Source organism: Cynocephalus volans, chromosome 15, assembly GCF_027409185.1.
Source record: "Cynocephalus volans isolate mCynVol1 chromosome 15, mCynVol1.pri, whole genome shotgun sequence".
Lineage (NCBI taxonomy): Eukaryota > Metazoa > Chordata > Mammalia > Dermoptera > Cynocephalidae > Cynocephalus > Cynocephalus volans.
The window spans coordinates 57641951-57667959 of record NC_084474.1 but is presented as its reverse complement, the minus strand read 5'-3'; the positions used below and the strand labels follow the sequence as shown (position 1 = coordinate 57667959).

At 35.1% G+C, this 26009-nt stretch overlaps 1 protein-coding gene and 1 pseudogene across 3 annotated transcripts in view; both read right to left on the bottom strand.

Annotated features, from left to right (window-relative positions):
• LOC134364139 (calmodulin-like) overlaps nt 1-25893 on the bottom strand; it is a 36750-nt pseudogene extending 10857 nt beyond the window's left edge.
• STK3 (serine/threonine kinase 3) overlaps nt 1-26009 on the bottom strand; it is a 304634-nt gene that overhangs the window by 273677 nt on the left and 4948 nt on the right. The gene's annotated exons all lie outside the window — the stretch shown is intronic.

Genomic DNA, 26009 nt, shown 5'->3' with positions numbered 1-26009 from the left:
ATCTAGCACTCACAAATGTAAAATTAACGTCAAAAAAATCAATCAAAAATAACTAGACATATGAGAAATCAGGAACTGTGGTTCATAAAGAGAAGAAAACTTCATTGATAAAACAGACCCAAAAATGGTAAAATTAATAAACATTTTATAAAAAGCAATTATGAACATGCCCCCATATATTCACATATATTAAAGGAAATAGAATATGAGAAAAAAAACTGTGTAAGTTTAAAAGATGAAAAATAAAATATCTGAAATGAAATTTTCACTGGATAGGATTGAAAGCAAATTAGACAGTGCAGCAGAAAAAATGAGCCACTTGAAGAGGAAAAAATTTTTTAGAAAGGAAGAAAAAAAAAGCATGAATCCCACATGAAAAAGAAAAATAGTACGGACAGATGGATGGATGGACAAAAAGAAAGGAAAAGAAGGAAAGGAGGGAGGGAGGGAGGGAGAAGGGAAGGAAAGATGGAAGGAAGGTCAAACATTTTCCAAATTTTATGAAAACAATAAACCCACAGATGGAACAAAGTCAATAAACCTAAAAAGATAAACAAAGGTGGGAGGAGTCAAAAAGAGAAAGAGAGAAAGCATAAGACAAACAAAGACATATTATAATCACATTGCTGAACACCAGTGAGAAAGAGAGAATACTAAAAGTAGTCACAGGAAAGACATATTACTTACATAAGAACAAAAATAGGGACACCTGTAGACTTCTCGTCAGACACTAAGCCAAAACACAACGACACATTTAAAGTGCTGAAAGAAAACATCAACCTAAAATTCTATATCCAGTGGAAATATCCTTCAAAATACAAAGAGGAAATAAAAAGTCTGTCAAACAAAAAAGGGTGAAAGAATTCCTTATAAACAGACCTTCACAATAAATGTTTTTTTAAAAAAGATTTCCAAGCTAAACGAAAAGTATGCCAAATAAATAGGTAAATAAAAATACAATAAAAATACAGGAAAATATTTTTAAAACATTTTTTTAATTAAAAAAAAAACCTCCCTGTCTACCCACCAAACAACAGCAGAATACACACTCTTCTCAAGAACACATGCAAGATTCTCCAAGATATATCCCACCCCATGATAGACCTAAAACACTTGTCTTAGCAAATTTCAGAAGACTGAAATCACACAAAATATCTTCTCCAACCTCAATAGGATACAACTAGAAATCAATAACAAAAGTAAAATTGCAAAATCCACAAATATTTGACAAACACTCAGACAACCAAGGAATCAAAGAAGAAATCATAAAGTAATTTTTTAAAGTCTGCAGACGAATGAAAGTGAAAACACAACATACCAAAACTTATGAGATGCAGCTAAAGCAGTACTAATAAGGGAGTTTAAAGCAGTAAACATTTATATTACAAGTGAAGAAAGTTCTCAAATCAGCAACCTAATTTTATACCTTAAGGAACTAGAAAAAGACGAACAAACTAAATCTAAATTAGAAGGAAGAAAATAGTAAAGATTAGAATAAATGAAATAGAATATGGAAAGACAATAGAAAAAAAATCAGTGAGACCAAGAGTTGGTTCTTTTTAAAGGACCAACAAAATTGACAAATTCCAATCAAGACTAAGAAAAGAAGAGAGATTTACATAACCAAAATAAGAAATGAAAGAGACAAATTACAACTGATGTCACAGAAACAAAAAAATAGGACTAAGAACAATTATACATAAACAAATTTGATAACTGAAATGTCTAAATTCCTAGAGTACAACCTACCAAGACAGAATCATGAAGAAACAGAAAATATGAACAGACTTATAACTATTAAAGAGATTAAAGCAGTAATCAAAAACCTCCCAACAAAGAAAAGCCCAAGACCAGATGGCTTCACTGGAGAATTCCACCAAACATTTAAAGAATTAACACCAAGCTTCCTCAAACTCTCCCAAAGAACTGAAAAGGAAGGAAAACTTCCAACACAATCTATGAGGCCAGCATTGCTCTGACACCAAAACGAGACAAAAACACAAGAAAACTGCAGACCAATATCCTTTGTAAACACTGATGCAAAAATCCTCAACAAAGCACTAGCAAACCAAATTAAACAGCATAATTAAAGGATTATACACCATAACCACTGGTATTTACACCTGGAATGCAAGAAAGGTTCAACATATTAAAATCAATCAATGAAATACAAGGTTACTTCAAAAATTTTATGAAAAGATTTGTATTATGTCTTAATTCTATTTTTCCCCAAACTTTTTGAAGTACCCTCATACACCAAATTTACAAAATAGACAAAACCCACATGCATCATCTCCACTGATAACAGAACATGCATTTGACTAAATTCAATACCATTTCATGATATAAACACTCAACAAACTAGGAATAGAAGGAAACTACCTCAACACAATAAAAGCCATATACACAAAGCCCACAGCTAACATCATACTCAACAGTGAAAGACTGAAAGCTTTTCCTTTAAGACCAAGAACAAAACAAGGATGAGCATTCTTGCCTCTACTATTCAACACAGTACTGTAAGTCCTAGCCATAGCAATTAGGCAAGAAAAAGAAATAAAAGGCATCCAAATTCAAAAAGTAAAATTCCCTCTATTTGCAGATTATATAATCTTATAGAAAACCTAAGGATTCCACAAAAAAGTTACAACTAATAAGTGAGTTCAGCAAACCTGCAGAATACAAAATTAACATGCAAAAATCAATTGCATTTCTATACACTAACAATGGCCAATCCAAAAAGAAATTCAGAAACCAATCCCATTTACTACATCAAACAGGATTAGAGGTAAAAGACAACTTGTACACTAAAAACTACAAGATATTGCTAAATCAGTATAGATACAAATAAATGGAAAGACATCCCATGCTAACGGACTGAAAGTCTTATTTTTTTAAATGTTCATACAATCCAAAGTAACCTATGGACTCAATACAATCCCTATCAAAATTCCAATGGCATTTTTGGCATAAATAGAAAAAAAATCCTAAAATTCATAAGGAATATTCAAGGGATCCTGAATAAACCAAAAATCTTGGGAAAGAAGAATCTTGGAAAAGAAGAATGAAGTTGGAAGCCTCACAATTCCTAATTATAAAACATCCTACAAAGACACTATAATCAAAACCGTGTAGTACTGGCATAAAGAAAGATATAAAGACTAATGGAACAGAATAGAGAGCCCATAAGTAAACCCCTGTGTATACTGCCAAATGATTTTTGATAAGTGTTCCATGCCAAGACTATAAAATGGATAAAAGACAGTCTCTTCAACATATGGTGCTGAGAAAATTAGGTATCCACATGCAAAAGAATGAGTTACACCCTTAGATTTACACCAAACACAAAAATTAATAATTCAAAATGGATTAAAGACCTAACTATAAGACCTAAAACTATAATTCCTAGAAGAAAACATAAGAGGAAAGCTTCAGGACATTGGATTTGGCAATGATTTCTTGGATATGACAACAAACCCACAAAAGCAAAAAAATTCAAAAGTAGATAAATGAGACATCAAATTTATAAACTTCATGTCAAAAGAAACAATCATCGGAGTGAAAAGTAACCTATGGAATGGGTGAACATGTCTGCAAATTATACATCTGATAAGATGTTAACACCCATAATACATACGGAACTTACACAACTCAACAACAACAAAAATCAGCCCAACTGGAAATGGGCAAAGGACTTAAATAAACAATTCTCCAAAGAAGATGTACAAATGGCCAACAAGCATACGAAAAGATGTTCAATGTCAAAAATTATAAGAGAAACACAAGTCAAAATCACAATAAGACATCATCTCATATCCATTACGATGGTCACTATCAAAAGAAGAGAAAACAAGTGTTGGTAAGGATGTGAAAAAACTGGAACCCTTGTGTACGTTGGTGAGAATGTAAAAAGGTGCAGACATCATGGAAAACAGTAGGGAGGTTCCTCAAAAAACTAAAAATAGAATTATCATGTGATCCAGCAACCCAACTTCTGAGTATATATCCAAAAGAATTCAAAGTAAGATCTCAAAGAGATATTTGCATGCTCTTGTTCACAGCATTATTCACAATAGCCAAGAGGGAAAAGCAACCCAATAGTCCATGATAGATGGATGGATAAAGAAAAGAGACATACAATGGAACATTATGCAGCCTTTAAAGAGAGGGAAATCCAGTGACATGCTACAATGTGGATAAACTTCAAGAACATTATGCTAAGCAAAATAAGCCAGTCAAAAAAGAACAAACTGTATAATCCCACTCATATAAAATACCTAAAATAGTCAAAATCATAGAAACAGAAAGTAGAAAGGTGGCTGCCAAGAGCTGGAGGGCAAGGGTAGGAGAAATTAGTGTTTAGTGGGTACAGAGTTTCAGTTTTGCAAGATTAAAAAGTTCCAGAGATCTGTCGCACAACAATGTGAATATACTTAACACTACTGCACACTTAAAAATTAAGATGGTAAATTTGCTGAGTTTTACTTATGTTTTGTTTAATATAGATACAGATGGTGTAAAGGTTAAATCTAGATGTCAACTTGATTAGATTAAGGAATGCCAAGAAACCTGGTAAAGCTATCTTTTTAGATGTGCCCATGAAGGCATTTCCAGAAGAGATTAGCATGAAAGCCTGAGTGGACTTGGTAGGAAAGATCAGCCCTCAATATGGGCAGGAACCATCCAATCTACTGGGGACCCAGAAAGAACAAAAATGGAGAAAAAAGGCGAACCTTTCTCTCTATCCACTGGAGCTAGGATACACTCTTCTCTCTTGTCCATGGATATCAGAGGTTGAGACTCTTCAGCTCTTGGGTCCTGGGACTTACACAAAAGGCACCATCAGCTTCCCTAGTTCTGAGGCCTTTGGAGTTACTGTGAGCTACACTACCAGTATCCAAGACTTACACCACAAACAGCACCATCAGTTTCCCTGGTTTTGAGGCTTTGGACTGGACCAGCCACACTACTGGCATCCAGTTTGCAGACAGCCTATCATAGGACTTCTTTTCACAATTGTGTAAGCTAATTAATCTAATAAATCACCTCTCATATATCTATAACATATCCTATTGATTCTGTCTCTCTGGAGAACACTAATACAGATGAGAAATACTTATCAATATGTGTATATATAGATGGGTTAGTACATACACATATTTACTTGCTTTGTCCATGAAGAGGACCTAAAAGCAATGACACTCCAGTAGCACCAAACACACCTAGTATCCAGATCTTGGTTTCTAATACCATTCTCCAATTTAAAATATATATATATATTTTTTTTTTTAAAATATATATAGTTCTTTGAAGATTGGTTGACTATAGAAAAGCCTGGGGGTAGGGGACACAAGATGAACCTAAAACATCTTGTAGTATCAGAAAATAAGGAAGTACTTGACAAAAAAGGCCACAATGATGAGGTTATGCAAAAGCACTGATCTTGAATTATTTACTCTAAGTGACTCTGAAGGGGAAAAAGCCATATATATGATACAGGAATTGTATCCAGAATATATAAAAAACTCTTGTAACTCAATAAGACAAAAACCCTACATAAATACAAGTAAAAGATTTGGGCCGACAATCCACCAAAGATACAAACAAACGGTCATCAAGGAAATAAAAATAAAACTACAGTAAGATACCACACTACACATCCACTAAAATGGCTAAAATTAAAAAGACTAACAATATCAAGTATTAGTAAAGATGTGGAACAAGGGGATCTCTCATACTTTGCAGCTGGAAATGCAGAATTAAATAGCCACTTTAGAAAACAGGTTAGCAGTTCTCAAAAAGTTAGATTCATACTTATATAAACCAGCAATTCCACTCCTAGGTATTCACCCAAAGAAAATGAAAACATACGTCCACCAAAGACACAAATAGAGTCATGTGCCATATAACATCATTTTGCATATACGAAAAGATGGACTGCATATACTACAGTGGTTCCGCAAGATTATAATAGAGCTGAGAAATTCCTATCACCTAGCGACATCATAGCCATCTTAACAACATAGCACAATGCATTACCTTTTTTGTATTTAGATATGTTTAGATACACAAATACTACCATTGTTTTATAACTGCCCACAGTACTCAATACAGTAACATGCTGTACAAGGTTTGTAGCCTAAGAGCAATAGACTATACCATCTAGCCTAGGTGTGTAGTAGGCTATACTACCGAGGTTTGTGTAAGTATACTCTATGATGTTCATACGATGACAAAATCGCCTAACAATGCATTTCTCAGAATGTATCCTTATTGTTAAACAATAAACGACTATTCACAGCAACCTTATTCATGACAACCAAAAGCTTAAAAATTCCAAATGTCCACCAACTGGTGTATGAGTAAACAAACTATGGTAAATCCATTCAGTGAAATTCTGCTCGGCAATAAAACAACAAACTACTGATATATTCAAGATCCTGGACAAATATCAAAATGATTATTGCTGAGCTAAAAGAGAAGCCTAACCAAAACAGTAGATTTTGTTATGTAAACTGCACATCAATAAAATAAATTTACAAAAAAAGTATCTCAGTTTACCAGTAAGGAAATTATTGGTGATGACAGCAAGGGCAATTTAGTGAAATGGTGGAGGCAGAAGCCAGACAACAATGGTTTGAGACAATGGGATAAAGTGAAGAAGAGTCAACAATTATGAATCAACCTACACTTGAGGTTTCTGGAAAAGATACTTATTGGAGACAGGAATTTGAAAAAGAAGATAAAGCAAAACAAACCAAAAAAAAAAAAGGGAAATGTTTAAGTAAGTATAAATGATGTTTGGGATGAATTAGTAAAATAAGGAAAAACTGAAAGTACAGAGACAAGAGATAATGAATAAAGCATGTCCCTGAAAAGGTTGGATGTAATGGGATCCCAAGCACATGTGGATGGGACTGCCTTAGCCTCAGAGGGCTGGAGACACCTCTCCTGTAATAATGGGACAAAAGGATGGGCAGAATTACAGGTAAAACTGTAGGGGGGTGGCAGAAAGTTGAGCGAATTCTCATATACTGGCTTCTCTTTGCTTTATGAAATAGGAGGATAATTCATCTGTTGTGAGGAAATTAAAATTTGACATTTGAAGATAAGTGACTATATTTGAAATAGCCAGAGTGGAGAACTTAAAAAAAAAAAAGAAAGAAAGAAAAATTCATAAAGTTTAATAGAATTACTAGATAACGAGATAGCATGGCAGGCCTTGTTGAGGTTGGAGACCATGAGTTTAAAACAGCAATCTTTGAGATTGTATATTTTCTTCAGTGCTGCTCAGAACTCTGAAGGGAGGCAAGGAAAAGGCAGACAGTAGAATTTGTCCAGAATTAGCATTTTGCCAGGCAAATATCATAGAAGAACAAGGAGATAAGAGAGTTAACGATATTGGCAAAAGAACTGTTGAAGAAATAGACCAGGCAAAGAAAGAAAGAAAAACAGGAAGAGGCTAATGAGCAGGGAGAAAGAATGAAGTAGAAAGATATTCAGAAAAGAGCCTATTTCTACCAGAAAGAGAAGCCAACTGTTAAATTTTCAAAAAAACTGACAATTGTGCCTCAGAAATTACAGGTGCTTCACGTTCTTCGTGGCTAAGCAAGCATAAGTAGCTCAAACTGAACTATGCACATGATATAGTGATGGAGGCAGTTTTATACTAACAAATCTCTTTAATATTAAGCCAGGAGGTAATCTAACTACTACATAATTTTTCAGGAATTATAAAAGTTGCTTCAAAGCAGGCTCATAATTTGGCTGTCTTCAAAGAAACAAGTCATCAGTCCCCCAAAATGAATCCAGTAAACACAATGAGAATTTTCTATTAGTCCATACATCTCATTTTCTCAACATGAGGAACAACTGAAATGTTACTAATTTAACTCAGGCAAAAAGAGTGTTTCTGGGGCATCTGTCAAGTGAAAACACATGATTTATTTTGGTAACCAATTCATGTTTTATGTCGTTTTGTCTTTATTTCCTTTCTCTTTCTCACGTTTTAAATGAAAACTGACCTTTTCAGTTATGGTTTAACTTTAAATAATGTTTATACTGTCTGCTTTTAAAACCCTTACAGTTTAAAAAAAAACACTCATAATTAAAAGTCAATCTAAAATATAGGGCAGGCCAGTTAGCTCAGTTGGTTAGAGCATGGTGCTTAAAACATCAAGGTCCAGGGTTCAATCCCTGCATGGGCCAGCTGCCAAAAAGTAAAATAAAAAAAAATAAAACACACACACACACACACAATGCATTTTTCTATTTCCTGACTTGGCAAACATAATATAATGAGCACAGTTTTATCTGTCCTGGACATATATTTTAACACCTCAGAATCTCATCATAAATGTAACATTTTTAATCATAGGTCCAAAGAAAATTATTCTCGACTGAGTGTCTTTAGAGCATACATTCTTCCACGTGCTAGGGAATTATGTGGAGAACAAGTAACCTACAGGGTATGTTTCTCATGGAACTTGAGAGATAGGACTTATTACATGCTTAGGCAGACATATCCTACAATTGCCTTTTTAAAATAAATAGGTGGCTAGTATGACTTGGTTTTCCTATTGTTATGGTTTGACTGGGTCCCTTCCAAAATTCAGGTGTTGAAACTAAATGGCCAATCTGATGTTTTAAGAGGTGGGGCCTTCAAGAGATAATTAGGTCATAAGGGTTCCTCCCCTTGTGAATGGCCCTTTTATAAGGGCCTTCCAGCAGCGCTTGGCTAGCTTGTCCTTCCACCTTCTAGTATAACAAAGCATCATCTTAGAAGCAGAGAGCAACCCTCACTAGACACCAAAACTGCCAGTGCCTTGATCTCGGACTTCCCAGCTTCCAGAACTGTGAGAAATAAATTTCTGTTCTTTGTGAATTACCCAGTCTACAGTATTTTATCATAGCAGCACAAATGTGCTGAGACACCTATCATTTGACTGACTTATAAAGTAGAGAAGTGCATAATTTCCTATTATACCGCATTGGTAATATACTGAATCACATGATAAAAGCAGTCTTCTCCAGTATTGTTTTTAAACATTGGTAGTCTCCTTTTTTTCCCGTGACATCCAAATTCTCTCACACTTCAACTTTTAAATGCCACCTCAACATTATCCTCATCCATAAGCTTGTTTATCTTACTTTTGTTGTTTTTTGTTTAATGTAAAAATTTCTGTTAATATTTTTTCCTAGATCTCAATACAAAGTTTTCTAAGTCTTCTACTGGGGTGCGGGGCCTTCTGTGTAGACTGGTCTCAGTTTTCTCTAAATTCTTCTTAGTATTTTATAATTTCAAGAATAAGTCACATTTTAAATTATAACACAGATAACAGTATTAGATGATTAGATAATAACTGCTTAATATATCACTTAGAGATGCATACTGAAATAATTAGGAACATATCTGAAATTACTTCAAAATAATAAAGGGTGGAATGTATGTGTGGGAATATAAATATTTAAGATTGGCCAGGAATTAATAATTGTTGAAACTGGGTGATGGGTACATAGAAGATCACTCTCTCTACTTTACAAAACTATGTTTGAGGTTTTCCATAATAAAAAGATTTTTAAAGAATAAACAGTAGGAATTAAATCAAATTAAATTGTTCTTAGAAATAACTAGAAACAGAATATTCACTGTAAATTATTTACAATAAAATCTAGAAGCAAATTAAATGTCTAAATACAGAATATAAATTAATTATAGAACATCCATTTAATGAGATACCAAGTAGACACCAAAAATAATGCTGTAGAAAACTCATTGACATAAAACAAGTTTACAATATATTTCTAACAGAAAAAAGGGCAGGTTACAAAGTAATGAGTGCTGAATTAAACCATTTTCATTTTTTAGTTTATATGTGTATGCACTTAAACATGTGTGTGTACCTGTATCAAAATACCGACAGACTTTGTTTTGTTCACTGCTATAGCCCCAGCACCAAAAACTATGCCTGGGACGTAATGGGAACTCAAATATTTATTGCATGTAAATGTTTTAGGATTCTAAGCAACAGGATTTGATTTGGAGGGTGGTTTTTCTCTATGCTTTTGTTTTATAACATTTCTGAAATAAATACTCACTTTTTCTAAACTTGAGGAAAACTTTTAAGATTGTATCTCATGGGCTGACCGCGAGGCACACTCGGGAGAGTGCAGAGCTGGGAGTGCAGCAGCGCTCCCGCCGCGCAGGTTCGGATCCTACGTGGGGATGGCCGGTGTGCTCACTGGCTGAGCGCCGTGCGGACGGCACCAAGCCAAGGGTTGCGATCCCCTTACCGGTCACAAAAAGGACAAAAAAAAAAAAAAATTGTATCTCATATAAGAAAATTAAAATCTGTCTAAATGATTCAATAATTATTTCTTAAAATGAATTCAATAAAATCATTTTATACACTGAACCAAAAGTATATTTTTAAGAAAAAAAAAAAATGCCTCTTCTATTAGCTGAATTAATAAACTGACCAAGGCAATCAGAAATAGTAAAAACAGTCTTACTCTCATGAGTGAATTCTGCAATTGCTTAGCAATAAAACAGCCTTACTATCTTTAGGAAAGCTAGTATTTCTAAAATGAATCTTTAACATATTACAAAAAATTATAAAACTAGTTAAAAAATGAATCCATTATATTCATTCGATATACACTTATTAAAGCTGGAGACAACAAGCTATCTGCTGGGATAATTCAAAGAAAATTAAGATACAGCGCCAGACAACCACGAGAGTCCCAATCTAATAGGAAAGACAGATATATAAAAGCTAAATAAAACATAATACTAATGGGAGTTAACATTTGTTAGGTGTTTTATGGCATTATGATGAGCACTTAACAAGCATTTTCTTATTTAATCTCTTTAACAACCTTTTTCGTAGCTATTACAATGCTTTCTGTTTTAGATAAGAAAACTAAGGCTTAAGTGACTTCCTCAGTTACTTGGGTAATAAATGGCAAAAGAGAATCAAACCAAGGTCTGTCCAAGATATGGGATGGTGCCTCTCACTGTTAGGAAGCTACTAAATACCAAAGGAGACTAAGATCATTTCCATCAGACCTTATGTGAAGTATGAGGGGTCTTTAAAATGTTCAAGTAAACGTTCATGTTCATTATCTTTTCATTCCCTTTCCCACGAACTTTCTGAAGTACTCTTGTATTATACATCAGTATCATCCTTTTAAGGTGGATATTCACAGGAGTTTCTCTTCTCATCTTCAACTCACCTAGTTATCTCTACTTTGAAATACACTACTACAGCCACTAAACTATGAGCTCCTAGAGAACAGGATTTAGTAGTTTCTTTTTCTCCCAGTGCTATACAATGTATGCACTCAATAGATAATGAACAGATGAACTTTTAACTTGGTTTGTGCTTCCTAAATTCCAAACCACTATACCATATTATATGAGATGACAGGCAATTTAAGTAAATAGCAATTTCAATTTTGTATTAGGAAAATGTGGTATGGGAGAACCAGAGGGATGAAACCCTGACGTGCATTATGGTGGTCATGGTAACGGAGGAACACTGCTGACTTTCTAAGATAAACCAACATACTCTTCCTCCAGGGACTTCTTCCCAATCTTCTAAATGTCCTATAAGACAAATTTCATAATACACAAGAGAGCTGAAAACTGCAAAATTAGGAGGTAGTTTTGCTTCTTGCAACCCAGAAATCTGGTGATAAAGATCTGGACTAGGAAAGTTAACAGTGGGAACAACAAAAAAGAACAAACTGGAGAGAGATTTCAAAATAATCATTTCTCACTGCATACAATATAAAAATCCAGACTAACTGTGAAAGCTAAGATCCTCTCAGTCATCTCACTTCCATTACCTACAATATAGCCACAGTGAACTACTTCTTAAAGACCTGAAATATTACATAACACATTAAAAAATCACCTAATCACTGTAAGAGAAAAGGCAGATATCGTATAATTATCTGTACACAACACAAGAAATAAACAGTAGAACATGTGGAAAGGGTGCCACTTAAAGATGGGTTGAAAAATGAATGAATAACGATAATTAAATGTAGAAGACTTTAATAACTGATTTGAGAAGGGACTGATATAGTTATCTTTTTATAAGGAGATCCGTTCTCTCTTCCATGATCTTTACCCCCTTTTCTCTGCCTGTCAAAGTCAACCACTTCTTTAAAGACACAATCAAAAATCTTCTCTGGGAATTTTGCCATAATAATCTCCTTTCCTCTATCACCATCCCCACCCACCCACACAAACACACACACACACACACAGAGAGAGAGAGAGAACTAATCCCACTGTCTACTGTGGTCCCACAGCATGTGGCACCTGCCACTATTTTACCACTTAGCACATTAAGTCATTATTCTTTTCAATATTTATGTATTGCATGAGATTATCTCTAGAGCTAGAATGTGAATTCCATGAAGATATGGATCATGTCTTATGCAGCATCATATTTCCAGTAAGTACCTAACACAGAACCTCACACACTACAGTTTAAATAACTTACCCAATAAATAAATAAACAAATAAGAAAACAAATTTGTAACTACTGGAGAACTAAAGGAACTTCAAAATGCCTGTCACTTACACAATGCCCTGAAGGGAAAAAAAAACTTCTTCCTGTATAAATTGTTATGGCTCACAAGGTGTCGCTTCAAATTAAAACAGCTTTACCACCCCGACAATAAAAAGTATTTATGTATGGCCAGAAGTTAAGGCAGAGGACAAAAGCATCCATCCAAGGGCTGAAATGGCCAATGGAGATGTTACGAATTTCATGGTTTCAAAATGGCCCAATTAGCACTTACACTTTCTGAAATCTAAGGTTAGGTGAACAAAGAACAAAGGTCACTGGAACTCAACTCATTTTTCCAAGTGACTCTAAGCTGCTAGTCCCCATGTTAACGGAGCCTGTTACATAACTCAATATTAGAAACACTGGAGCTCAGAGGGAACCAGGCACCTTCCCAGGCTACTCCATGCAAATTTCCCAAGTATCCTCACAGTAAAATTCCCATACCGAATATAATCAGTGAACCTCTTTCCCTTGCAGTCTTAAAGGACCTAAGTAACAGAGTAATTGATACAGGAAACGAAGCAGAGGAAAGAATCACACGCCAAATGCGAAAAACAATGACAACACTATTTAGTAAAGGTCAGATGGAAGGTAGGGATTAAGTTTTTAACAGAATGCTTTTAAGGAGACAGCAAAGTAGTCAAATGTTATTTAGGAGACTGAGTACAAAACTTTCAAGTATCGAAAGTATTTGTGGGTCAGTTCAATCAAAGTTGAAGCCATGAGAGTAGATAAACTCACGAAGGAAATAACTACGTAAAAAAAGAGGTGGAAAAGATAGTAAACAGAAAATGAGAGGTCACCATCGATTGTGACTTGGGAAGAAGAGCATGCAAAGCAGCAGAGAAACAAAGGCAAAAGGAGAATCAGAAAGCCAGAGAAAGAGGAAAGCTTCAAGAAACAGAGATATGAGGGGTATAAGAAGAAAGAAAAAGTTCCTGGTGTTGCCAAAAAAAGCAGTTTCATTAGATAAACAAGGCCGGAGCATGTTGGAAAGCTGAAACAGAATACACCCTTGGAAGCAGACTTTTGAAGATTCTAGAATTGGGGGACAAAAATGTGATTACAAGAGTAAAGTCACAAAAGATAAGACAAGAGATACATTCAAAGGTCAGATGAAAGTTAGAAGAAGATGAAAAGAAATTCTCCTGTGATAAAAGCAAAAATTATGCAGGAATAATAATCGAATGAAATTAAGATGAAAGTATGTAAGGTAGCTCTTCTTCCTACCAGCCACTGTATCTCAATCTTCTCTACAAAGGAGATGAAAGCATCGGTGTGAAATTATATGAAAATATTAGGGTAGGACAGGAAAACAAAGTGCAAATTTAGCAGACCAGAGCTCTGAAGCTAGTCAAGAATTACAGCTCTTTCTGAAAAATCTGTTAACTCCAAAACACAAGAAACAGCCCAGTCAGTCATAAAAGACTTTAGGGTAGAAAAAAAAAGGGACTATATTTAGTCTGCTTCCTTTCTTTTCTCTCTGTTTCCACCCCTGGAATAGTAGTTTGCAAGGTTGTGACTTCTGCTAAGGATGTCCCTTTAGATGGGGTAAAGCTCAGAAGAAGGAAAGCACAGTGAGCTGCTTATAATCGGCTAATGGCTTTCTTTTAAATTGTGGTAAAATACACATAACAGTAAGCTTACTATTTTAACTATTTTCAAGTATACAGTTCAGTAACATTAAGTACACTCACGTTATTGTACTACCATCACCACTATCAATCTCCACAACTTTTTCATCATCTGTGATGATGTGATATGATAAGAAATATATCATTGGTCTTCATCCCAGTCCCTGGCACAGAGATCCTAAAACGCTTGGAATTTCCTGAGTGACAGGGGTGAGAGGACCATCTTTTGTTATTCACAATAAGCTCCTCAGTTTATGCTAATGATGTGACTCCTGGTGGGCCCTTTTATAGCTTCAGGATGGGGGCTGGTTGCCAGAGGAACAGACCAAGTAATTAAAATGTAGGAACATTCAGCCCCAATGCCAGACCCAACCTCAGGGGTCGGGGAGAGACTGAAGATTGACTTAATCACCAGTGGCCAATGATTTAATCAATCATGCTTACGTAACGGAACCTCCATAGAAACCTTAAGTGATGGAGTTCAGTGAGCTTATGGGTCAGTGGACACATCCACATGCTGAGAGGGTGATGCACCCCAACTGCATGGGGACATAAGTTCCTGCAATTGGGACCCTTCAGGACCTCCCCATATGTACCTTTTAATCTGGTTGTTCACCTGCATATCCTTTATAATAAACGGGTATGTTTCCCTGAGTTCTGTGAACTGTTGTAGCAAATTATTGAACCTGATTTGTTGCCAAGTTGGTCAGAAGTACTGGAGGCCTAAGACTCGCAACTGGTGTCTGAAGTGGTGGCAGTCTTGTGGGACTGAGCTCTAAACCTGTGATGTCTGACACTAACTACCTTGAGTTAGTGTCCGAATTGAATTAAATTATAGAACACTCAGTTTGTGCCCAGAGAGTTGCAGAATTGGTTGGTATGGGGGGGGGAATCCGACACCATTGTTGTCAGAACCATTGTGAGTATAGAAAAAGTTTTTTCCTTTTATCATCTCCAACCAAAACTCTGTACCCATTAAACAACTTCCCCTCCTCCCTCCACCCCTGCCCCCAATCCCTGGTAATCACCATTCTACCTTCTGTCTGTGCCTATGAATTTGACTATGCCAGCAGAATCATACTATGAGTATTTGTCCTTTTGTGTCTAGACTATTTCACTTATCATAGTGTTTTCAAGGTTCATCCATGTCGTAACATGTATCAGAATTTCATTCCTTTTTAAGGATGAGTAATTTTCCATTTTACATATATACCACATTTTGTTTATCCATTCATCTATTGATGGACACTTGGGTTGCTTCCACCTTTTGGTTATTGTACAAAATGTTGCTATGAACACAGGTATATTAATATCTCTTTAAGTTCCTGCTTTCAATTCTTTTGGGTACATACCCAGAAGTGGAATTACTAGATCACAGATAATCTATTTTTAATTTTTTAAGGAACTGCCATACTGTTTTCCACACTGCCTGCACTATTTCACATTCCTACCAGCAATGCACAGACTTCCAATTGCTCCACATCCTTGTCAACACTTGTTATTTTCTGCTTTGTTTTGGTTTTTTACAGTAGCCATCCTAAAAAGTATAAAGTGGTATCTTATTGTGGTTTTGATTTCTATTTTCCTAATGATTAGTGATGTTGAGCATCTTTTCATGTGCTTATTGCCCATTCATATGTCTCCTTCGGAGAACTGTCCATTCAAGTCCTTTGCCCTTTTTGTTTGGGTTGTTTGTTCTGACTACAGGCTTAAAAGAGAGATATAAAGGAAGGCTTTCTATACAGCCATATCTAGCTCCCTAATCAAGAATAATTGTGATGCCCTCTAGATCTCTTAGGAAACTAATCATGGAGAAGAGGTCCTGGCCAGAGTGCAAACCTAGCAAAAGAGAAAAAACTTAACTCTATGAGAACAGTGATTTCTTCTTCATAAAGCACCTTCCACCTGATTTCAGCTCTGCAACTGTCAACATCTTTTTTTTCTTCTGGCAGATTTCCCTATCACTAAAGCACAGGCTTTACTCACCACATTGTTGGCAGCTGTATCACTAAACAGTAGCTATTTGGTAAGTAAAAATTGCTATTACTGCTAAGCTCTAGGCACTATGCTTCATCTCATATGTGATATCATTTAAAATTAAGTACCACTCTTCAACTCTAGAAGTTTCATCTTGAATACTCTTAGAAAAGTCATATCTTTAAAACACATGAAGGGTTTTCATCTTTTAGTCCTTCAACATAAAATTATTAAACAATGCTAAAAGTCGCAAAGTTAGCCTTAAATATTGAGTGCTTTTTAAATTACACAATGATGAATCTGACCTTGAATCCACAAAATCAAACATCTTTTCTACTACCACAGGAAGTACATTTTATATCTTAAACTAATAAAATTTAAGGATCTTTTTTTTCCCTACTCCCTTTCACTTTTAAAAAGCTAAATATTTAGTAAATGTTTAGCTTTAAAGTAATAAAACTGATTTTCTTTCTTAAAAAATTCAACTAGAATATATCGCCCTTTTTATATCCTTACAAAGTTATGTTTCTTCAAAAGATGCTGACTATGCCAGACATATTTTTAGAACACTTTGGAAACTGTCTTCAGAGACAAATACTTTGTAATCAGTATTTCATTTAATCGTCAAAAAACCTACAGAGAAGGTACTACTATTACCTCTATTTTACAAGTGAGTACATTGAGACTTAGAGCAGTTCAGTAAAACTTGCCCCACTGCATTGCAGTAAACAGCAGAGCTGAGATTAGAACCAAGGTCTATCTGACTCTAAAGCAAAGGCTCTTAATCACTTCACTTAATTAGTATCCCTGTTTTTTTTTTTTTTCTTGTTTTTTTTTAAAGATGACCGGTAAGGGGATCTTAACCCTTGACTTGGCGTTGTCAGCACCATGCTCAGCCAGTGAGCGAACCAGCCATCCCTATATGGGATCCGAACCTGGGGCCTTGGTGTTATCAGCACCACACTCTCCCGAGTGAGCCACGGGCCGGCCCCAGTATCCCTGTTTTAATAGTAAAATAGATGCATTTTGAGGATCTCATAGTGTACTTACTTTAATAAAACGGTATTAAATTTACGGGGGGTTAGTTAATTATTGGCACTATAATGAACTGAAACTCCCTAAGAAAACAAATGCTGTGCAATAGATAAAGAATTTTTTTAATTAAATGAAAGTCTTGTTTTTCAACTCTATCATACCATTTGCTCTCAGATTGGGCTCTTTGCCCAAAAGTACTAAAATTATAATTTCCTGGCAAAGAGCTTTAAAGGAAAAGAAGATTAGATTTTTCTCTTCTCTTACCCTTGGACTCTCATTTTTATTTTCTAAGAAGTTTTTCCACTTACCATAAACTGAAAGTGATCTGATTTCTTTCAATTTCTTGTAACAAACCTATATGAAGTTAACAAAAACTGCAACATACTCACTAGCCCTAAAGACATGTCACTGCATTCATTTTCTTAATAACTAATTTTTCAAAAAATAAAAATCCGAAGATGTAGACAATTAATCTGAAAATGGTCCAACATATTCATGTCCTACTAAAATAAAAATTAAAGATAATTTTATAAGAAATATGCAGACCCATAAGGCTCATTTAGTTTTAATCCAGTGCGTGATAAAGATTTTTAAATATTTAACAACCATATCTAGATATAAGAACTAAAAAAAGAAAAGAATTTTTAACTAATGTAAAAAAAAAAAAAGACAATACTTTTACACGAAATTTACCAAGGTCTACACACCGGCCTGTCATATAGAAATATCCACCATGCCAAACACAGTATGTACACTTAAAAACTGGATTTACTCACATATTTTCTTCCCCATTTATATCCCTAAAACTCAAAATTTGAAGATAAAATATGTGGATTTAGTATCTATACTCTCACAACTCCCTACCCCAACCCCAGCAGAGTACTACCATTGACTGCAATAATCCCAAACTTCAAGGGAGGTTTAAACTCTGACAATATTAAAACATTTGTATCATTCAATGAGCTCTGTACTCTAACTTCTGCTTAATTTTCATAGGCTCTCATGAATACAGATGGCGGGGTTGTGAAGGTAGTGGCTGTTTTCAGCTGTCTACACAGATGGATGCTACTTTGCTTGATTTCTCAGTGCTACTTGATTACACAGCAACAGCACATATGAAGTCATTTCTCGGTATTTCATTGTTGTTCTTTGTAAACAGACTGAGGGGAGGAGACTGAGAAACCATTCATGATTTGGGTGCTTTGTGAAAATAATTTTTGGCTTTTTAAATAGGGATTCTTTTTACCTGTTTGATTTTGGTTTTTAGAAATGAAAATAAAATTTTTAAATCCTAGCTGTATCTGATAGAAAAAAAATCATTATAAAATAGATAAATCGCCTAAATACCTCACCCATAAAAATTAAAAATAAACTACTGCTAACGAAATGTTACTGTATTTGTACAGGTATAAATACCCTCTGAAACTCCAACAGCTTTGGAAATACCATGAGTCCTTAAAACCTAAGTAATGCTCCAAAATGACAGGATTTTTTTTTTTAACTTGAGAATTCTGTGGGCTTTTGAAAGTAAAATCCTGCTGCCAAAAAATTGACTATTTTCATACTAAATTTTAGTAACTTAGAAAAGTTTTGCATAAGTTTTCCTTTTTCAGTTCATAACAGTGTTCTTCTCAGCCAAAAGACTATTTTCAAGATGTAATTATGAACCTAGAAGAGAAAAAGCCTCTGGTAAACAAAAATTGACACACAAAGAGCATGTACTTTACTTTGAGGGGCATGAGCTCCTGTCAAATCAGTAATTATTTTAAGCAGCAGTTTAGAGAAGGACATAGCAATGAGAAAAGAAAGGTAAAAGTAAATGCAAAAGGCAAGACTGCGGGTGTCCGGAGACAGCTACATGTAGCAACAAAGTTTCAAACACACCAAAACCTACTACTCACAAAAAAAATAATATTAAGTAATCAAGAAAGCAAATGATTAGTCTCAGAAGACTGGGTCATGTGTTTTCCACTTTGGAATGACTTCCATCAGAACTGGTTGTTTTAAATGTATTTTTTTTAATGTTTAAAGTACAATGCTGAAAGTGGTTCACCTCATTTATTATGAAAATCCATTCATGTGATACACCACACTTCCCAGTGATGCTAAATATCTTTAAAGGTATCACTATATTACTATTTTGGCAGGCTCATTCATATCACATGAGTTTTTTATAACATTAATTAAAACTGACTGATGGGGGGATAGTGAGGGGAGGAAGGAGGAAGTGGTAAACAGACTTGAAAATCAACTACACTGTATATTAATAAATTTAAAATTTTTAAAAATTTTTAAATAAAATTTTTAAAAACTGATCAAATGCTGAAGTCATTGAAGGAAAAAAAAACCTTTCCCCCCCCCTCATTGGCCTTGTGTTTGAATTCTCTTCTTTAAAAAAAAAGAAAGAAAGAAACTATACAATGAGAATCCAGTGCATAGATAGAAAACTCAGTCTGCCAGGAAAAGAAAACCATCAAAATACTTTCTTCTCAAGTGTTAAGTTAGTAGATTTATTTTTATTTTCCACTGTAATTTTATGGAATTCCATTGCTTAATTTGACTCTTGTTTCTTATAACTCTTAGGAATTATATTATCTATAAATTTAATTCAGAGCAATCATTTCTCTCCAATTTCTTTGTACGATCCATATTTCACTGGTTATCTTAAAATTTTCAATGGCTGATCATTGGAAAATGGTTACTGGTTGCTATTTGATTGCAAAACAACAGACTAATTCACATACCAACTTACAGGTACAACCTAATGTCTTTTTTTTTTTTTTTTTTTTTTTGTCTTTTTCGTGACCGGCACTCAGCCAGTGAGTGCACCGGCCATTCCTATATAGGATCCGAACCCGCGGCAGGAGCGTCGCTGTGCTCCCAGCGCCGCACTCTCCCGAGTGCGCCACGGGCTCGGCCCCAACCTAATGTCTTTTATACATAAGTACTTATACTAAAACTAGTTCTTTCTAAAGTTATGTGACACAATGACAAACACAAATTGCCAACTGTGTTAATGAGATAAATAACACATTTTATTCAAAACATAGTAAAACTTAAAAGAAGGGCTAATATCAAAACTAGAAAGGAATAACATGACATTTAATAGCTGGATTTCATTTTGCAATTCATCATACTATAGTCAGGGTTGGATTTATAAAGCAGCCTTAAGTTGCCTTTGACATTGTTTGTACATCAATATTTTTATGTACACAAAACAAAGCAGACTAAAAGTTCTACCTAAAAAAAAAATAAGGCCTGAAATCTGATCTTATCAATAATGTTGTTATTTGTCTTGGATTCTTTCATCTTTCTATATTTTTTTCATTTAAGAAAAAGAATACACTAGGTCACTTGAAACATTTAGAGGTGAGAAAGAAGTGAAGCTGGATATTAGGATAATAGTGGGTCAAAGGGCAACCAAAGTAACTAGGGAGAACATGAATATAAAAATCCCCTTTAAATAATACCATGTAATTTGAGTCTACCATGTAATTTGAGTCTACATATGCCAAATATCTGACTCAAACTTAGAAAATAAATGTGTGGTATAGATATTACCCAGAAAAGAGCTCAAAACTTCCAGTTCCATCATATTTTTTGACAGAATATCCCACAGTTTGAAAGAATGAATCAGTTATCTATGAATAAAATGCTATTAAAAATAACAGAATATTAGTGCACAGTTTAGTGTCTTGAAAAACCATTTCTCACTAAAAGAAACCAGGGCTTCTTGGAGAAACGGTTGATTCCAGATATGGGACAGGAAACGTACAAGATGAGCCCCGAATATCTTATCACAGCAGACAGAAAGTAAGCTATCAATGACCACTAAGGTCATGTTGTCTCCCGAAGAGACTCCCACTAACCAAAAATGGGACAACTTGAGCTTCAATGACAGTAGCGGCAATGGATTAAAATCCATCAAATATGTTTAAATCCATCAGTTCATAATGGCATTTAAAACAAAAAAAGAACTGGTCCCCCTTGGAGGAAGATAAGTGACTAATTCATTATCTTGAAAACTGGTAAATTAAGGGGAAGAATCAAGCATTTATCCTACCTTTTCTATATAAACAATACCACTGAGTAGCCAAACAGAAGATGAGGGGAGGTGACTATTTATAAAAACATTCCAACTAATAAATGAAAACAAAATGATGTACTTAGAATTTCGCCATTTTGCAACACCCAATGAATTAACAGAAACAAGCACTAACCATCAACAGCTGCTAACATCACAAAAAAAGAAAGACAATTAGACATTAAGAGATTCCTAAAGTCTTGCCAAACCCCACTCTGTAACGATGCCTAAGGGATCGAAGTTGAGTCTGATCCATCTCTGGATCCAGCTGCCCATTTGCAGGAAACACAGAGGACAAAGGACCATGCTCAACAGCACCTTGAGCAAGCAATCAGCAAAATCCAGACAGTGGGAAACTACATTCAAACAGCCTGGGTCTTCAACAGGGAAAAGAAAAGAAAGGGATGGAGGACTAACCTAAAGATTAAACACGACAATTCATAACAAAACTACTTCGAATCAGCAAGACTAGCCTAGAGTATTTAGCAATGCACATTTAGGTTACTACCATAAAAGCCAAGATAATGGTACTTAAGGGGAAAGGTCACTGTGACTGCAATGGAGCACTCAGAAGGTTCTGTTTGTTCTATTTCTTAACCCGAATGGTGATTACAAAGGTGTCTGCCGTATAATAATTCACTAAGCCATACATTTGTTTTGTACTATGTTTTATTTTGCAATAAAAAGATTTCTTTAAAAAAAAAATATCAGGTTACCAGCACATACAAATATTTCAACACCTAACAAAGACTAGGTATGTTTCCCATTCTCTACTCTAACCTGCTGGTGAAAACAACAGGTTAAAAAAAGAAGTCAGTACCCATCATTTCCTCCCTTATCCACTTCCTCTTCTAAGGGAACCACCTAAGATCACATTTTGGGCTATGAGATTCACTTTCCTGGGAGTGTGGAATTCTAAGAAAGAGACTATAGATACTCAAACCTGTTCCTCTACCAGTATTCCCTCATCCTCCAAGTTGCTCAAACCCAAAACATAGGAGACAGGATTGATTCTTCTTCCTTCCTCATTCTCCAAATCTAGTCTATCCATAAGCCCTTCATTTCTAACTCCAAAACATAACTTAATCCTATCTGCTTCTCTCCATCTCCACTGACTCCACCATCTCTAACCACAAATTATTGCAACAGCCTCCTAACTTTTTTCTCTGCTTTTATTCTTAACGCTCTATTGTTTACTCTACCTAAAGCAACCAGAATGATCTTTTAAAAACATAATTGCTTAAAATCCTGCTTAAAAATCATTTAATGACAGCCCAGAGCACTGTGACTCAAATCCAAATTCCTTTCCATGGCCTGCTTCACTGAATTCCTGCCCATCTCTATGACCTCATCTTTACTCACTTTCTCCCATTCTACAATCAGCCACAATGGCCTCATTTCAATTCCTCCCACACACTAAGCTCTTTCTCCCTTCAGGCCTTCTTGCAGCTTTTCCCTCTGCGTGGAATACTCTTCTCCTGCTATTCACATGGATAATTTCTAAATGTCATGCCGAAGCTTAAATATCACCTTCTTAGAGAAGCCTCCTCCAACTGCCCTATTAAGCAGAGTCCACCACTTTTCTCTATCAGTACATGTTACTTCTATTTTTCATAGCTCAGGCTCAAACTAGAGTGTATGTTTTATGAGGGCAAAGATCTCATATGTTCCATTTACTATGTACAAAAGCATCAGGAATCTGGTAGACAGTCCATTAATAATTATTGAATGTATGAATGAGTAAATGAATGAACTACAGGCTTACAGCCAATTTCTGCCATGAACAGTGACCAGTAAGTAAAGAAAGTTTTCAGAAAAGACAGAATGGCTCAACCCAACAGAGAAAGGAGACTATGCGGCTCCCGAGAGAGTGTCAAGGAAATTAGCTGCCTATTATCTTCAGTTTATGCTTTCCTCAAATATATAAAAAGTTCACCCAAATTACAAAATAAGTTTAATTGGCATTCCAATTATAGGACCCTTTAACCAAAAATCCTAAAAATGAAAAGACCTACTACACAGAGAAGCATATTCTATATATTGAATCTACCCCATCCTTGGAATCACACATGCTCAACAATTTCCCCAATTATATAAATACACACGTGTGTATCAAGATACTGAGATAGATATACAAGGGTACTTCAACAAGCTCATGGAAAAGCAGAATTAAAAGATAATACAAATCTCTCCAAGAACTTTTTGAAGACCTCTCGTAGATATATAGATGTAGATATAGATATATCAAGATAGCTGGAAACACCTGAAAAATTTACTCAATTTACCTCTTTACTAAGATGTATAGTATCATCTATATCTACAGACTATTTCAGAACCCAGTACACAATACTAACACACTAATTAATTGTCATTAATGTTAACAGTTTTCTGTAATTCTCATTTTACTATGAAGCCATTTTACAAGATATATCCTTTGATGTACTTTCAGAAATTCAAGGTAATCTGCACTTTAATATCTACAGCATATAAAAAATGAACTTTTTTTTAAATATTCATATATATGTGTTTACATATTTGCTACTTTCATTCATTCAACTTGAGACTTTATGTAGAAAAAAACAGCTGTAACAAGACATTTCAAATGTAGAATCTTTGTTCTAAGAGCTAAAAGATGCTTGAAATTAGAAAAACCCAAACTACATAGCAATTCAAATAAAATCACAACAAAAAAGCAGCTTGAGGCAAAGCTAAAAAAAAGTTTCTATCAGATAGCATAAATTTTCTCTTTGGGAGAAAAATGTAAAGACCTTTGGTAGTTAGGGTGGAGCTGGTACAGAGTCAGAAACTGAGGTCATCATAATTGTAGTTAGTTAGATGTTTCCAGTGCACAGGGTCAGTCTACACCAGAAGGCAAATGAGCCTTTGCCTCACAACAACCTTTATATATTACATTTTCCTTTGTTAACTCTGTCAGACATCACAGATAATCATTCTGCATTTTCCCACACTTTCATTGGGACATATATAAAGTGTTCTAAATATAGTAGTTTTAAAATACTAGTTTCTTCTTTTCCCTTCACCTCTTCACTTTCTAGAATCTTACAGAATATCTCTATTGTATGTATAGGTTGTTACAGTAACACCACTCTGGATTCCTTCGGCAGTGCCATCATCACTTTTAAGTAACAGAATGGAGATGAAAATGAAGTCAGCTTTCTGACTGTCACTAACAGATACACCAACAATGTGTTTTCAAACTACAGATAATAACCTATTAGTGGGTCATGAAAATAATTTGGTAGATCATGACCAGCATTTTTCTAATGAAATAGAACATAGAAAAATATCAGAAAACATCACAAGTAGTACATTTCATAAAACTTCTGTTTTGGTCTTATATATACGTGGATCTTAACTGAGTGTCAGTAACAATGTTAAAAAATAAAAAAAATTTTGAAAGCCACTAAGATATGACGGCCTGAGGTGACAGTACCTCTAGGTCAACACAGACTTCTCTGAAACCAGAAAAATGAAATTCTTCACAAATTCTAAGCACTTATATTTCCTTTGCACTCCAAACAAGAAGTGTCCGATTTAAACCTTTTATTATTAAAACTTTACTGATATACATTTCTGGAATGAGCACTTAGATTACTTCAAAAAAGCAAATTTCAACCTAGCATGTGTTTCATATACTGTATATTTACCTTTTTCTTTACATTTCTAACAAATTCTTCAGTAGTAGTATATTCCACATCTCAGCCCCTTAAAGAACAATGGATAAATTAATCGTTGCTTAGACTCAACTACAGACGGGGTTTCTCTATTGCCTTAATCTGCAACTAAAGTCTGCTCACCAGGAACTGCCGCAGATTTCATTGTCATCCTCCCTCTCTCCAAGAGGGAAGAGCCAATTGACTCTTCCCATCTCCAGGGCCTAAACCAATTCTAATGAAGTTGATGTCACCCTAACTCAGTCAAGAAAAGCCAAAGGGAAGGCAGCATATGCTTTAGGGATCAAGTTGTTAATTCAAAGAGATGCTCCAGTTTGGTGGGTTCTTTTCCCTTTGGACTACTTTGAACATTGTGTCCACTTGCCTGCCTCTAAAATTGGAAACTTCCCCTAGGGCCTCCTCCCTGAGTCGGCTGTCTCTTGTTCTTTTAACAGTTCTTAGAGGGAACACTTACTCTATTTTATGGAATGAAGTGTTGCCCAATTCTAATATCTCAGTAAAGCCAATTGAGATCTTTAAACAAAGAGGGGGAAAAAAAAGTGGGGAGAGGGAGGAAAATAAAAGAATTCTTAGGGTTCATCTACTCAAAGACAACTTCAGCTCTCCACTTAGTGAAACTCTCCAATAATAAGCACACAAGAATTGCACCTTCCAACATCCCAAGGACACATAAATTAGGAATACGGACATAAAATGAAGTCCACACCTCTTCTCATTACAGCGTCTTCAAAATATTCCTGATATCCTACTAACTACCTATCTGGCTGTTGCTTTGTCCCACTCAATTCAGCTCCTGAGAGCTGAGGGTCCTCTGTTATCTCCATTCCTAAATCCTGACCTAAGGTCAGGGCTACAGATGCTACAGGCTGATGTGGGCTCTTCATGCTGAGCAATACATGAATACTTTCTACTTTACTCTTTTATATCCTCATCTCTTTACCTTTGCTTTTTCATTCCATAATAACCTATCTTCTTACTTATAATCCTTCCATGCACAGCA